Consider the following 15,288-nt stretch of genomic DNA (forward strand, 5'->3'; position numbering starts at 1 on the left):
CCTGCACCCCCGCGTTTCACACCTTCTCGCGTTATTTAGCCTCCTCTTGCGCAGCTTTTCAAACCAAATACACGGAAGCGGACAGGATAGCCTAATGACCCACGTGCCTGTCACCCGGCTCCTGCCACAGCCAGGGGTGGTTTTTTCTCGTCAAGCCTCTTGTCATGACTCCTCTCCGGCGCTTCGTAAGATGGGCCGGCTGGCCGGCCGGGCGGATGTGGGTGGTGCGGTGCTCTGAGCGTTGTACCCCCCCAGATTCCTACCTCGAACCCTCCCCACCAAAGGTGATGGTATTAGGAGGTGGGGATCAGTGCCCTTAACAAGCAGCCCCACGGAGCCCCCGGCCCCTCCTACCATGTGAGGTCAGAAGACGGCCCTCCCGCAGCCGTGCTAGCACCCTGACCTTGGATCTCCAGCCTCCCCTCGGTCGGTGATCTTTTGTCACAGCAGCCCAGACGGCCTGCGATGGATGGACGCGGGTGGGTGGGTGTCCTGTCTCCGGGCGTCAGTCCAAGTCACCGAAGGGAGCGAGCTGGGCCGCCTCGTGGTGCCGCGCTGGGCCGACACTCACCTCACACCTTGTGTGCTACGGTCTGTTCAACCCCACGGCCCCCAGGAGGGCAGAGGCGGCTCAAACGGCCCGGCTCACCGCTCCCTGTGAGGGACGACCAGACCGCCCAGGTGTACATATGTCATCCTTTGCAAAATAGCCCCACAGCGGTGGGTTTGGAGGGCTGCAGCAGGTCACTGGATCCCCGCGTCGTGAATTTACGTCCCGCTGGTCACCGCCCACCGTCCAGGTGACGTCGTTACGCGGGGGACGTGGGTGTAGGTGCTGTCTCCCGGACCTGGGCTCCAGCGCGCTTGCTCTCAGGGAACCCTGGACAGCCCCTCGGACCACAGTGTCTTCCCCTGCGAAGTGCCCACAGAGGGGACAGACTCACAGCAGGTGCTCAGTACGTGACTGTCCTTGGGTTCCATAGCGCGCCAGGTTCAGGCCTGAAGCTGTGCTCCGCGCCCCCCAACCATAGAGCCTGCTCTCCCTCCGTGTCCCCCACCTTCCCCTTCAGACCCCATCCGAGGAGAGGCTCTGCTCCCCTCCCCCTGAACCGCTGGTCGGAGCTCCGATACCTTCGTCTCGCTGCTTGGGGGTCTGTGCTTCAGACACCTCCCCACCTCCCCCTCCCCTGTCTCTCTCCACAAGGGGTTTGCCACAGGCTCAGTCCTCAGGTCTGCTAGAGATAGGGTTAATTCTGATTCGGGGATGCTGACGGTCTTGGGACCGACCCGCTCACACTTGCTCGTGGCCCCATCCTGTTCTGAAAGGCAGTGCGTGGCCTCACTTTCCTCGGTCTCCCCATCTGTACACGGGGGAGCCACAGCACACGGGTACGTCAGGGCTGCTGAGAAGCCCGGAGGAGGGGACCACCATCATGCTCACCTGGGTATAGGTTGCGGATCCTGTCATCCCCTTATCTGGAAATTAGAATGACGGTTTTCTGGCTTCTGTTGACAATTTCTAGAGGTGACCAAGTGGCGTAATTTGTTCCCCGGGGAAGAAGAGGCGGGAACTTCCAAGGCCGGGGAGTCACTGATGCCTGCTTGCTCTTTCTCCCTCTCTCCACCACCCCTCCCTCTCCCCTTCCTCCTGCCCTCCCTCCCTCTGTCCTCTCTCAGGGCCGGACCTCCACTGCCCTCCGGATCAAGAGCCACTAAGGGCTTGCACAGCTCTGCCCTCCCTCCGGCATCCATCCGGGGGCATCACACCCCAGCAAGGGGGAGTGCTTCCTCCTTACTCTGTATGTGGCTCGAAAGGGTGGGGGAGGAATCTCCTAACATTTTTGCAAGGATCAGCTCATTCTGGGCTTTGTTTGAAATGAAGCATTAGGCATATTTGAGATTTAAATGGAGGGAATGTCTCTCAGATTTTTAATTGGATTCTAAAGCCCTCGTGGGAATATGAAGTCCATTTTGATCTGTTAGAACGGACAGCTGCCCCATGGCTTCCATTCACCACAGTTTCCGCATTATTTGCAATTAGCAAAATTGACGGAGGGGATCCCAGGTCTCCTTCCTGCCTTTGTTTTTTGTTTCCAAATGCATTCGCGTGTCTCATGTCGTTAATTTCTGAGCATCCAGGAAAGGAGCAAGAAATAGAATTTATCTCCGCTCCGGGCCCCACGTTCTCCTGACCTCCCAACCGTGAAGCCTGAGGGAGTGTCTCTCATTTACAGGCAAGGAAACTGAGGCTCCGGGAGGTCTGAGCAGCTGGTGAGGGAGGAGCAGGGAGGCCCAGGGCCTGGCCAGGGCCCGAGTCTGCCTCCCCACCGCACTGACCCACCTACAGAGAGGAGACACCCAGCCTCCTGGCAGGAGTGACAGGGGACAGAGTCGGAAAGGCAGCCGGGCCGGCAGGGTGACGAGGACAAGGAATGTCAGGACACTGAGGTTCTGGCAAAGAAGGATGGGTCCCGGGCAGGACTCTCCCAAAGTGTAAATCATTTACATGATTTACATTGTTCGGTTTTGTGACCTATCTATCCAGCTGCAAACCAGCGGGTAAGGCGGGTGCTGCCGTGGGCCGGCCGCCCATCCCGGGGAATCCCGAGGGGGCCGGACAAACCGGAAGCAGAGCTCCGGGCTGGGTTCCACCAACACAGTTGCTGAGCAAGAGAAGCCAGTCACTCAGGAGATGAGGGATGCGTTTCGGGTGCCAGCAGTGTGGGGTGGGGGGGTGGGAGGCTCAAGCCTCAACCACCCAGCTCTCCCCCCCCGCGAGATGGACACCTAGAGTTTTACGGGAAGAGGTGTGGGGGTGGGTACGTGCGAAACAGGCAGGGAGCGTGACATGGGCGGGGCGGTGTCTGCTCAGCGCTCCAAAGGGGGCGTGTGGCGTGGGATCGTCCAGGCATTCTGCCTCTGTCAGGGCTTTTCGGGCCTGGTGATTGGAATGTTCCAGCCGTTGCACAACACTGTCAGTGCCCCCAAGAAAGCGCGATAGGAAATGGCGGTGGGTTCAGAGGTCTTGCCTCTTTCTGGTTTTGGCTGTTGGCGTCTCCAGTGGAACTAGAAGGCTCGCCGATGTTTGCCTGCACGGCAGGGACATAAGCCCAGTGCCAGCTAGTTCTGGGCGGAAGGAACAGGGGCTCAGGAGCCGCAAGCAGAGGTAGGGCCGCCCACACACAGTGGGGTATGTGGACCAGCCAGCCCCGGGAGAGGCCTTCCTCCCTCCCGGGGCCCCGCCTCCCCTCCTCCTCCGGCTCTGGCCGGGCCCGCTGGGCCTCTGCCGCAGACACCGCGTCCCTAGGTCACTCTGGTCACCCGACTCCACCCCGGCCAGGGCAGGACGGTGGTGGCCCTGCTCGGAGACAGGAAACAGGTCCTCTGGGACGTCTGGCCGGAGGCTGGCCCTCTCTGTGGTGCCCTCCGGCCACTGCCCTTACTGGCCGTGAGCCGCCAAAAGGCCAGAGGAGTTCCTAGCAGGACGAAGGAGGGGCGAGCCTAGTACGAGGCTGGGACAGAGGCCGAAAGCCCCAGGTCTTCCTGTGGTGCCTGGCGCATGGAAGGGCCCAGTACGTACTCCCCAACCACTGGAGAAGCACACTTCTCACTGCTGCTTGCCGGACGGCACATCCCGCCTGCGTGGTTCGGCCCTGCCTGGTAACCGGCAGGGGTGGAGGGCGACCCGGGAGCTGCCTTAAGAGGGGTCAGACTGCCCCGAGGGGGGACTGGCCACGCCCTCCAGGGGGCCGAGTCCAGCAGGTGCTCTGTGGGCGGCAGTCCCGACTGTGGGGTTCCCCCACACTGTCCGGGCCCTGAAGGACACGTGCTCTCCTGGCCGGCCTGCTGCCTCCCCAGCCCTGCAGATCACTCAAGGCCTGGTCCCAGGAGCCCCTTCCTTCCCCTGGAGGGTCTCCTCTCCACCCACGTCTTCATGAGGACAGCACAGACCCTCGTCCCCCTGGCCTGGAGCAGTCTCTGAGGCACTGTGGTCCTGGAACAGCTGCTAAGACGGTGTCCCCTCCCCTCCCTCTCAGAAGTGGCCCAGTTTGGACAGTCACCTCTGTGGCCGCCCACCGACGATGTGTGTGTGTGTGTGGACAGCGCAGTGCCCCAGACATGAGCGTGTGCTTCGACGTCCCGCGTGTCCCTGCCATCCTGTGGACTCCGCGTGGCCACGGCCACGTGCAGACCCTCCACAACCAGCTCTTCACCCCTTCCCGGCGAGGCCACCCCAAGCCATCCAGCCTGTCACCCCACCCGGACTGTGCTGTCCCATGCTCCCCCACGTCCCACCTGCACCTCGGGATCCAGCCCGGGCTGCATCCCGTCTCTGTCATCTCCTGCAAGAAATAACCTCCCCGCTGGCCTGTGTCTATGCAGGACGCTTCCAGATCTGTTTCCACCTCAGCACACAGTTGCCATTTGAAATGCAAATCAGACCTATCCTCCCCGCTCCTCCCCTCCTCCCCCTCCTCTCTCCCCCCTCCTCCCTCATCCTCACTCCTTCCTTCTACCCGCTTCTCTCCTTCTCTCTCTCTCTCTCTCTCTCTCTCTCTCTCTCTCTCTCTCTTTCACACACACACACACACACACACACACACACAGCCTTCCCAGAACTGTCCTGGGCACTCCTGTCTGCGGCCTTCTCTCAGCACCTGGAACTCCTCGTGCTTCTCCCGGAACTCCTCGTGCTCCTCCCAGAACTCCCTGTGTTCCTCCCTGTGCCCAGAGCATGAAGCTCCCTCAGCCTGAAAGGCTCTCCATGCCACCTCCATGGGAGGGACTTCCATCTTCTGCATTCTGTCCAATGTTCCTCCCTCAGGAAGTGCCCCTGACCCCCCAACAGGCTGTCCTCACATCGGGGACCTGTCCCTCCTTATAGCCTTCTCAGCGAGGCACGTTTGTGTGTGTGTGTGTGTGTGTGTGTGTGTCCTCCCCTAGGTAGAGGCTCCCTAAGGGCCGGGGTCCTGCTTGGTTCTTCCACCAGCACGGGCTGGGCTGCAGGTCACACGGGGGTCCCAGGGCCACCTCCCATCCAGACACCTAGAGAGGGACGCCTGGCCTTGACTGCACTCGTCGTCTTGCTGTGCTCCTGGGCCGAATCCTCTCATCCCCGTAGAGGCAGGGTCTTTCTGGCCTGGCTTGGCCGTCGGCCCTGGCCCTCACAGTGTCCTGAGCATGTGTCCTACCCTGGGGCACAGTGTGGGACCAGGGCACAGCCCTCCTTCCCCCTGGAACCCACGGGAGCCCCCTTCCTCCAAATTCAGTTCCTGCCCAGGAACCATGACCCCGGCTGCCCTGGAGGACTGTGCTTCCCTGAAGGCGTAATCAGGGCCGTGGCTTGCAAGTTGTGGAGACCTCCGTCCCCATTTCACAGCACAAGACACTGAGGCCAGAGGGCTGAGGGGCCTGCTCATCCAGTGACCCTGCCACCTCTCTTCAAACACAGGGAAATTCAAAAGACCGTTCTCTTTCGTAGTCCCGCCGCTCCCAAGCCGGACCATGTCCCCGGATGCCGTCACCTGGCTGTGAAGGCAGGGTTGCACCTGCGCGCTGATGTCACAGTGGCCCCTCCTGGGGCTGCGTGGGAGGCTGGACCAGAGAAGCGGGTCGGAGCCCAGCCCAGTGCCTGCCGCACAGCAGGCTCTTGAGATGTGGTGGCTCCTTGGATGGTGACAGGCCATGGCTGGAGAGGCAAGGAGTGGTGAGTCCCAGTTCTGCCTCGGGCCGCTGTCCCTCGGGGTCAGAGACCGTCCAGTACTAAAAATACCGCGCCTGGAACCACTGGGTCTGAATCAGCCGATGAAGGGCGCCTCCCGCCCTGCTCGCCACTAGGTGGCGGTGTTGCCCCTTCCTTTCCGGGGCTTCGGCGCAGGATCTCCCTTCTCCCCTGGTAACCACCTGCCCGGGTGTTACACCTGCACCCAGAGCTCTCACGGGGCCTGCGGGGCCTGCGTAACAGCACTCAGGGCCCCTGCATGATCCGGGGCTTCCCAAGCCTGCTGCTCCCGGCTTCCCCAAGGCACCCCCACCGCGAGCTCTCTGGGCCCCGAGACGGAACCAGAGGTCATTTACGGGGGAGGAGGAATGGGGCCATTTGTCCCAGAGGACCTCCTCTCCAGTCCTTCAGGACCGAGGACACGATTTCTTGGTTCAGGCATGGAGCCCAGATCACAAATCCTGCTAAGTTTAGGAGCCGTGGCCCCAAACTGCAGTCATTTGGTGACCATCGTGACTTTTTATATCCTTGCCATGAGTAAAAAGTCAGTGTTTCCTGTCACCAAGTAGGAGTTGAGAGCCCAAATAATGGTAAAAACCAAACAGTGTTCTTAAGTTCTGGTCAGATATGGCTGCCTTCCCTCTCCCTCTCCCTTCTCAAGGAAGAGACGAGTAAGCGTCAGGAAGGATTATGGGTAGACTAGGCACCGAGCGGACTTACAGGTGTTCCCCCCGAGGACTCACAAAATCCCCAAAAGACTTTTGAAAGAGCAAGGATCGGGAAAGGCCTCCATGAGATCACTGCTCTGTCCTCAAGAGCCCGCAGAATGGCGCCCGTCTCACACTTCGGGAAACGTTTCCGGAGATTGTGTCTCCAGACACGCAAAGTGAACTTTTCCTTCGGGCTCATCGAAGGCAGGTTCTCCAGGCATGTGAAGTACAGGGACCAGAGGGACAGCCACAGGCAGGGAGAACTCAGAACCAGGTGTCCTGGCCTGGGGACCCGCCCTCCGTGGCCAGGAAGTGGGCAGTTCCCCCATGTGACCCGGTGGCCATTGGCGCAGTGACGTCGGGAGACTGTCCAGGCTCTCTGCGCCTTCCGGAGCGCCACAGCTGCTTGATTAAACTTTTGCTTAAAAACCAAACGTCTAGCTTCTTGACTGCCGCAAAACCAGCCTATTCAGCGATGTGACGTATCCGATCTTGGCACATTGGAGCCACCAACCTGTCCGCTTGTGGTACACGGTGCTTCGGGCTTTGCTAAGCCCTCTGTACCCGCGCCTTCCCCAAATCCTCGGAGTTGATGAAAAGCCTCTGATGAAAGGCCTAAAACCGGTCATTTGCAGCCTCTTGTCTGCGTGGCTCAGCTCTCTCTTGGTCGCAGCCACAGCAACAGGCCGGCTTGTGGAAGCAGGCACCGGCCACGCCAAGCCCCTCGTTCCCGATTTTTGTGATGGTCAAATCAGCCTTGGCTGAAAATGAAGATTTTAACCCAAGGCCTCGGGGTCACGAAGCCAGCGCCCTCCAGTGGAGCAGCCGGTGGCCAAACGCCTGAAAAGGAGCGAGAGGTACTGCAAACAGCAGTAGCCGTGGGCCCCAGCCCGGGGGACCCGTGCGGCCTCACGTCTCGCAAACACACGCGAGAGAGCCGTCAGCCACCACGTGGCGCCCCTGTCGCTCCAAACTGAGCCCCACCCCTGCACTCACACCAGCCGAGACCAGACAAACGGTCCACGTCTCTTGCTTGATGCCCTTGAATCAAAAAGCCACGGGGCCCCCAGCCCGTGAGGGCTGCTCGGCTGGGCCGCCCCATCCGACACAGGCACTGCTGGACGGGAGAGGGAAGCTTGGGTATCTGCCGGCATCGGGGGAGCGGGAGACACATCCTGGCCGGCGTCAAGCTTTTACTTCCCGCTGGTGGGAGTCCGGGAGATCTTTGGGGGGCCGAGCGTAGCTTCCCGTGGTGCTGGTCTGTTTATGAGCCACGTACCGCACCCCCCATCTGGACATGGTGCACGGGACCCCCCGAGACGTGACTGTGTCCAGGCATCGTTGTTACATCCGTGACCTCCACACACACGCAAACCATGCTTTCCACAGGTGCCTTCTTCCGTTTTGTCACTGCCACGGGCCACTCGTGACCACAGAGCCCGGGTCATACTTTGTTTGAACCCAGGTATGGGTGCCAGTCCTGGCGTCATCCTTTCTGAGCTGTGCGGCCGTTCCTGAATTTACACTAAGTGCATGCATCCGTTGTAATTTCTAAAACAGGGCGCCTGGGTGGCTCAGTCGGTTAAGCGTCCGGCTCTGGCTCAGGTCGTGATCTCGAGGTCTGTGAGTTCAAGCCACGCGTCGGGCTCTGTGCTGACAGCACAGAGCCTGGAGCCTGCTCCGGTTTCTGTATCTCCCTCTCTTTCTCTCTGCCCCTCCCCCACTCATGCTCGCTCTCTCTCTCTCTCTCTCTCTCTCTGTCAAAAATCAATAAACATTAAAAAATTTTAATTTCTAAAACAGATAGATGTAAAGGAGTAAAATAATTCTTTTATTTGGGAATTTTTCTTACTGGCGTTCCAAATGAGAATTTTTGTGTGTATTAAAAGCCTCTGTGGCTGCAGGGGGAAAACGTTTGGAAACGTTGGACGAGATGATTCACGGGCTCTCTCGAGTGGCAGTGACAAGCCCAGACTCCGGGCGGCCCCCTCCATCTGCCCCGTCCACCCTCTCTGCTGCCCGTGGGCTGGCTCCTTCTGGATCCTGCTGGCCCCAGTGCTTCCTTTTCACACGAGCTGTGGTCTTGCTTCTCTGTTTGCAGCTCCTTCCAGAAAGCTCCAGAAAACAGAACACCTGCTCCATCCGGGGCCCAGAGGGCCACCTGTTGGAGATACCCAGGATGCCTGCACGGGCTGCACCGAGTCTTCCAGAGGTTCAGACCTTGGCTCCAGGCCACGCGGAGCAGGTGCACAGGTCATGATGCTGGGCTGAGAACGGCGGTACCTGCCCCCCCGGGACCCAGGCTCTGAAGCCTGCAGCTGCCGGGCCTCTCGCCTGGGGCTCACCTTGGCAAGATGTGCCCATTCTCATGGTGACCCCACGGAGGCTGCGGGCACTCTGGTGGAGTTGCTGCAGAGAGGGGAGCTGGGCCGGGCCAGGTCCCTGGGAGAGCACCCCTCTGAGGCTTCCCCCGACTCACCCCCACCAGGACCAGCCCAGGGCAGGACTTTGTGATGCGACAAACAGGCCAGCCTGGCCTCTTGTCCCTCACTGTCCTGTGGCTCCATCCAAGCCAGGGTTGGGGCGGGGGGAGCCCGGAGGAAAACCATCTCCCCTGTACCCGCTCCTCCCCGACAGCACTGGTCACCTGTCACCCTGCAGCACCCAGCCTGTTTGCCACCAAGTAAGGTGGGGCCAGCGGCGGGGACGGGCAGGGACTTCTCCAGGGCTGCTGTGGGGTCTGGGGTGGAGCCTGGCCCGGCCAGAGAGGAGGAGCGGGCTCCAGGCCCCCTTGCCCTCCAGTCCTGGAGAAAGTATGTGGGCTGTAGGGTCAGCCTGGGCGAACCCCAGCACCTGCTTTCGTGTGGTCTCGGGAAAGCACCGCGACTCCCGCGCCTCGGTTTCCCCGGCAGTAAAATGGGCTCACTTGGCTCCGTCCCACACGGAGCCGCGGGGGGTGTGTGGAGCTCCTCCGTGGGAGGCCCCGGCACATCCCTGCACGTCCATGCACAAGATGCTCGAAACGGGGCATCGACCTCTGCGGTCCGGCCCCGTCACGGCTGGGCACTGGGGCTCTCCTCGGGGCGCCGACCCCTTCTGGCTCCCAGTACCATGCCCTCAACGAGAGGCCCTCAGCAGCCCCCCCTCCACCTGCCATGCCGGGGCCAGGGAGAGAAGGCCACGGGGGTAGGTCACCCCTCGCCGCCCATGAGCATCAGCTTTGAAAACGCGGAGCCCCAGCTCCCCCCGCCGAGACCCAGACCAGAGTCCCACGCTGGGCTGCGCGGCATCCAGGCCTCAGTTAGCCCTCGTCTGTGCTGGTCGCTCCAGCCCTGCTCTACCCCAGCTCTTGGCCTCCGCTCCCCTGAGCCCCGGGCCCCCAGCCGCTGCTCCCTCGTCTGTAAAATCCTATGATTGCAACTCCCTGGTGGGGAAGCCGGGGAACCTTGTGATGTGATACAGGTGAAGTGCGGAGTGGGGTGAGTGGTCTATAAGCGGTGCCCCCTTCCCATCCCAGGCCTTGGGTGTTCTCCCACCCACCCTTCTGGGGAGCAGCGTGCCTCCGTGTTCACGCACGCTGGGGTCCCTCGCCCGTGGCTGGGAGAACGTGGCTCCTATGAGATCTGTGTTCCCATTTTAGACGGCCTCCAAGGCTGACGGCAGAGCTCTGGGGGCTTCGAGGCTGCGGCCGTGGGCCGCACCACACGTGCTCCCTTGGTCCCTGGCCTCTGGCAACTCCATCTGGGGTGGACGGGAAGCTGAGCATGTGCTCCCAGAGGGCCCAGGCACTGACTGCCACCACCCCCAGAGCCACTTTCCCTGCCCGCCCCCCACTCCGCGCTCTGGACTGGGAGCAGGTGGCCAGCGGGCGGGGAACCCGACGCTTGGGAGGAGAAAGGGGTCCTGGACCCAATCGTCTTTCGGTCCGACGTTAATGCTCCCGTGGTCCCTGCTGTGCGATGTCCACGGCCGTGGTGGCACAGAGCCACAAGCAGGGGGCTTATAGCGACAAACCTGTCCTCCCCCCGTTCCGGAGGTGTGAGCAGGACCAAGCTCTCCAGAGGGTCTGGGGGAGGATCCTCCTGCCGGTCCCAGCCCTGGGGGCTCCAGGCTTCCCCTTATCTGTCAAGTCCACTTGTCTCTCATAGGGACACTTGGCGTTGGGTTTAGGGCCCGTGCTAAATCGGTCGTGATCTAAACCCAAGATCCTTAATTGGTCATATCTGCAGAGATCCTTTTCCCAAATACGGTCACATGTCCAGGTTCCTGGGGTTAGGACGTGAGTGTATCTTTTGGGGAGCCACCCTTCAGCCCCCTGCTCCCGTCTCCGTCTGAACACCACCTCGGAGAAGCTGCGGGGCCTTGTATTGTCACTGCTCACGTGGATAAGCTTGCCCTGTCGACCTCAGGCCGGGTGCCCCGAGCACTTGCCAGTAGATGGGGGAGGAAGGATGGCCCAGAGACACCCAGGTATCTGTCGCAGAAAGTCCAGTCCCGTGGAGCGCACCCAGGCAAACTGCTTTAGTTTGCCTTTTGCTGGCTCGCCGTCCCCTCTGATCTCCGAGCCTGCCCGGAAACCGGCAGCATGATCACGTTGCCGGTGCTCTTGGCCCTGGCCCACACACAGCACCAGCCTCACGCTGGCTGAATGAATGGAATGTGCCCTACCCCAGCTCTGTGACCAGAAAGCAGCCAGCTACAGCCTCCTGGCTCCAATGCTAATGTCCTCCTTGGCCCCTACGGGGAAGGGGCGATGGGGGGGGGGGGGGGGGGAACCGTGTGCCAGCTCTCCGGGAGCCAGGGGCTTGAAAGCGCCCGGTAGGAGCTGACCCCTCTGACACCGTGTCTGCAGGGACAGAAAGGTCAGCCCCAGAGGAAGGAGCCCAGGGGAGTGCCATCCTGGTGGTCTCTTGCTTAAGGAGCGCCCAGGGGCCCAGTTTATGTCACGATGCTTACTGAGCCCCTGCTGTGTTCCAGGCCCTGGACTAGGCTCGAGATCCGCCAGGAACGGGACAAAACACCCGCCCTCTGGGAGCTTGCATCCCGGGGTGGGGATCCAGACAAACAAACGAACAAGTAGGTCGGCGTGTGGGACATACAGTGGCAGGGCGGGTGGGGAGGGCCAGGTGGAACCAGCTGGATAAGGAGGGTGGGAGTTTCTCTCTTACACAGTCCGTTCTGGTCTCACTGAGAAGACACTTGAGCAGAGACCTGAATGAACTCAGGGAGCGAGTCACATGGACGTCTGAGGGAAGGGCATCCTAGGCCCAGGGAATAGCAAATGCGGAGACCCTGCGGAGGGAGGGAGTGTGCCGGAGGCAGCAAGGAGCCCGGAAGGGCAGAGAGGCGGGCGGGCGGGTCAGACAGGACTGGTGCGGAGCCCTGGTGGGAGGAAGTCACCCGAGGCCAGGGACAGCGTCTGGCTGTGTGCAGAGCGGTTATCACAGCAGCTGTGTGGACGATGGGCCGTGGTCAGAGCAGGACCGGTGTAAGGTGCCCCGTTCAGCGGGCAGGCTGTGCGGCAGCCCAGGGCGGAGACGTGGTGGCCACAGGGGAGCCACTAGGCGGCCACACTCCAGATGTGTCTGCAGGGAGCGTTGATGGGGTTTGCCGATAGCTTGGGTGTGAACGAAAGAGGAGTCCGGGTTGACTCGATGCAGCCAGAGGGGAGGGAGGGCGATTCCGGGGAGAGGTCCGGCCTCGGAGCCTCCTTGCCCCATCGGGCTGCACCCTCCCTCCTCCAGTCGCCGCCTGCCCCTCGCGGTCCCTGCCAGAGCCCGAGGACCACGCAGGGGGACGCTCCAGCTCCTTCCCACTGAGGCAGGAGGCGGCAGGCCTGCTGGGACACGCACAGCCTGCCACGGTGGGCAGGCCCGCCAGATCCTCTTTCCAGGGATGCGGTCACAGCGGTAGAGACACAGAAGCTCCCAATTAGGGGCCTGGACAGGATCCAGAAGCCCTGGGCCTCTGCCAGGGGCAGACTCTTCCAGATCGGGGTGTTGTGTGCAGGGAGAGGTGGGAGGAAGCAGTCGGAATGGGGAAGACGCAGAACCCCGAGCCGGTTGACCTGGTTTCTGGGCCCGGCTCTGTCTCCTGGGCTCCTCCATTAAGGAGGAGGAGGGGGAGGAGGGAGAGTGGGGCGGCGAGGATTTCTGCAGAGCTTACCACAAGCCAGGCTCCGTTCTCCGTATTTGGTGCCGTTCCGGGTCCTGTGCGGTCGTCGCTATTGTTAAACCCACTTTGCCCGTGAGGAAACTGAGGCCCAGAGCCCTTAAGCCACTTGCCCCAGGTCACGCCGTTGGGAGGCAGCCCCTGAGGCGCGTTCCTCACCACACTGGCCCGTGTGGCCAGCCTCTGCCCGCCTGTCCAACATCCCCCGGGCCCCGCCCACAGAGTCCAGTACCCCCGGTCCGGGGGCTGGCCTCACACACACACCAAACCGGCCAGCCTCAGGGCCTTTGCCCGTGCTGTTCTCTACCTACAGCGCTTTTCTCGTGGCTGGCTCTCTGCCCTTCTGGTCGCAGGGGAAATGTCACTTCTTCAGACACATTTCCTAACCACTCACCTCCCCCCGCCAAACCCAAATCTCTTCCTGCTCCTGATACCCCATCCGTTCAGCCAAGCCGTCCCGGGCAGGGAATACAACAGCGAGCACAGACAGCAAGGCCGTCCGTGTGCCCTCACCCGGGGGACAGAGCCCCGCCACCAGCCTCCGCCCGCAGGGTCGTCCTGACCCCTCACCTCTCTCCCACCTCTCAAGTACGCATGAACTCCTTGAGCTGTGCCTCAGGTTAGCCGGTCCCCCCACATGACCCTGGGGAGTCACTGGTCAGGTTGAGAGAATCGGCCCCTGCCACCCTCTCAGCCTCTCCCCCCGCAACATCTGCACCCGTCTCGGGGATCTCTCCTGGAGCAGGTGCCTCGCGGGGCGGTAGAGACCAGAGTGGCTTCGAGGACAAGCCCTAACTCGAAAGAGCTAAGGGCAGATGTGGGGCCCTGCGCCTGTGTCCACGGCCCCATGGAGCACCTGTCACCTCTGTGTCTGTGACAGGAACTCTCCAGAAAGAGCAGGACTAGGGTGAGCCCCTTAAGACCCAATCTTGAACCTTCTCGCCATACGGATTCCTCTCTTCCGGACATTTTCCCGTTGTCAGCTGCTTCTGGTAAGATGTGGGGCTCAGAACCAAATACCGTTGATCACGGCCCAATCAGGCAGGACCGTCCCCCTCCCCAGTTTCTATGGACGATGCCTCTGTTGATGTGACCCCAGATCGCAGCACAGAAGGACCGTCCTGTTGCTCCTGCCACCGACCCCAGCTCTGGAACGCTCGTTTTCTCAACTCCGGCTGCACGTGGGGAGCACCGGGGCCAGTTTTTAAGCTCCCAGTGCCCGGGCCACACCCCCTTATCAATCAACTCAGTCGGCATCTCTGGAGACGGCCTCGGTGATTGCAGTGGGTGACCAGGCTGGGGGATGGAGGTGCTGGTGCCCCGGGCGGTGTGCTTGACTCACTGAATCCCTGGTGTCCAGGCCTTTAGGTACTCAGGCAGACGTCTAACCCGTGGTTCCCGAAGAGCGTTCCAGAGAACACCAGTTGTGCAAAATGGTCCACCAAGAATGGGTGTGTGGTCAGTGAGCGTGAGAAATGCTGCTGCTCTAAAGCCACCCCTTACGTAGGTCATCGGATGAGTCACAGGGGAAGGCAAACCCCCCCTGAAATCAGGCTTCCTGTAGACCGGGCATACAAGCCCTCGGTGTGGCTGGGCACGCCCCCCCACACCCCCAGTTCCCTGCGCTCTCTTTCTCAGGTGGGCACTGAGCTGAGCAGAGTGGGGATGAGGGGGGTGGGCACGAAAGCCTGGGACCAGGGAGAAGTCCCCACCGCAGGGTCCTTCCTGGGGCCACGGGTTCACTGCCCCCACGGAGTCACGCAGAGGTCCTGGAGGGGCGCCTCTGCCCTGGCCAGCTTGAGTTCTGGGGTCCCAGGCGGTGAGGGGGCGTCCGTGAAACTCCGCAAGCTATTTCTTTGCTTCTGTTCAAGTTGGGTCTGTGTATTGACCAGGCATAGTGCGTGGGAACAGTACGATTCTCAGAAAGTGCAAACGGGCTTGGAGGGAACAGTCAGTCCACAGGTCCCCACCTGGGGGAGAGCCACTGCGTGGGCCTCCTGTGTCCTTCCCTTGCCCCCACTCTTCTCCCTCCCGCCTCCGCTCTGCCACCTCCTGAGGGCACCTTTCATGTCGTTCCATAAAGAGCGGCTGCAAAATACTCCATTGGAAGAATGTGCCAGAACCTATTTAACGAGTCTCTTAATGATCGGCACTTGGGCTGCATCCCGTTTTCAGCCCTTCTCAACAAAGCTGTAATGAATGACTTCGGACACACATCATTTCGGATGGGTACAAGTCTGCCCCTAAGACAAATACCTCACAAGGGATCGGCGGGTCCCCGGCCATGTGCATGGTTGTCGTGACAGACGTGGCCACATTGCCTCCCAAGGGGGCGTTCCAGCTGCTACACCCACCCGTGGTGCCTGGGGGATACGGCCACTTTTATAGAGTGCCCTTCTGTCCGAGGAGAGCCCACCGTGCACCCGGGGGTTTCTGGTTTCTGGGCTCGGGATCGTTTCTTCCGGTGACCTTTTATGCAGAAGGTTGATAAGTAAAAGAGAGGGAGGTAGGCTGGGGTTCGAGCAGGGGTGGGCACCTGCTCTGTTGTCTCCCACCCCCAGGACGCCCTTTAGGGGAGGCAGGAAGGAAGTAAGAGGCATCAGGGCGCCGTGGGGATATGGCAAAGCAGGAAGCCAGTTCTGTCCCCGGGGGTGAAGGGTCAAGGGGAAAGAGTGTCCCTGGACC

The 15,288-nt window shown here is 61.4% G+C and overlaps 1 protein-coding gene across 3 annotated transcripts in view; it reads left to right on the top strand.

Moving 5' to 3' along the window:
- The first annotated feature begins 8,997 nt into the window (after positions 1-8,997).
- OSGIN1 (oxidative stress induced growth inhibitor 1) overlaps positions 8,998-15,288 on the top strand; it is a 32,025-nt gene continuing 25,734 nt past the window's right edge. Inside the window, exon 1 of one of the 3 annotated variants that reach the window (XM_060650022.3) lies at positions 8,998-9,115. The gene's annotated coding sequence lies outside the window, so the exon portion shown is untranslated. Of the gene's footprint in view, positions 9,121-15,288 lie in introns of all 3 variants that reach the window. The other 2 variants (XM_060650020.3, XM_081791568.1) reach the window with 2 other exon arrangements.

This window comes from Panthera onca, chromosome E2, assembly GCF_046562875.1.
Source record: "Panthera onca isolate mPanOnc1 chromosome E2, mPanOnc1 haplotype 2, whole genome shotgun sequence".
In the NCBI taxonomy this organism is placed as follows: domain Eukaryota; kingdom Metazoa; phylum Chordata; class Mammalia; order Carnivora; family Felidae; genus Panthera; species Panthera onca.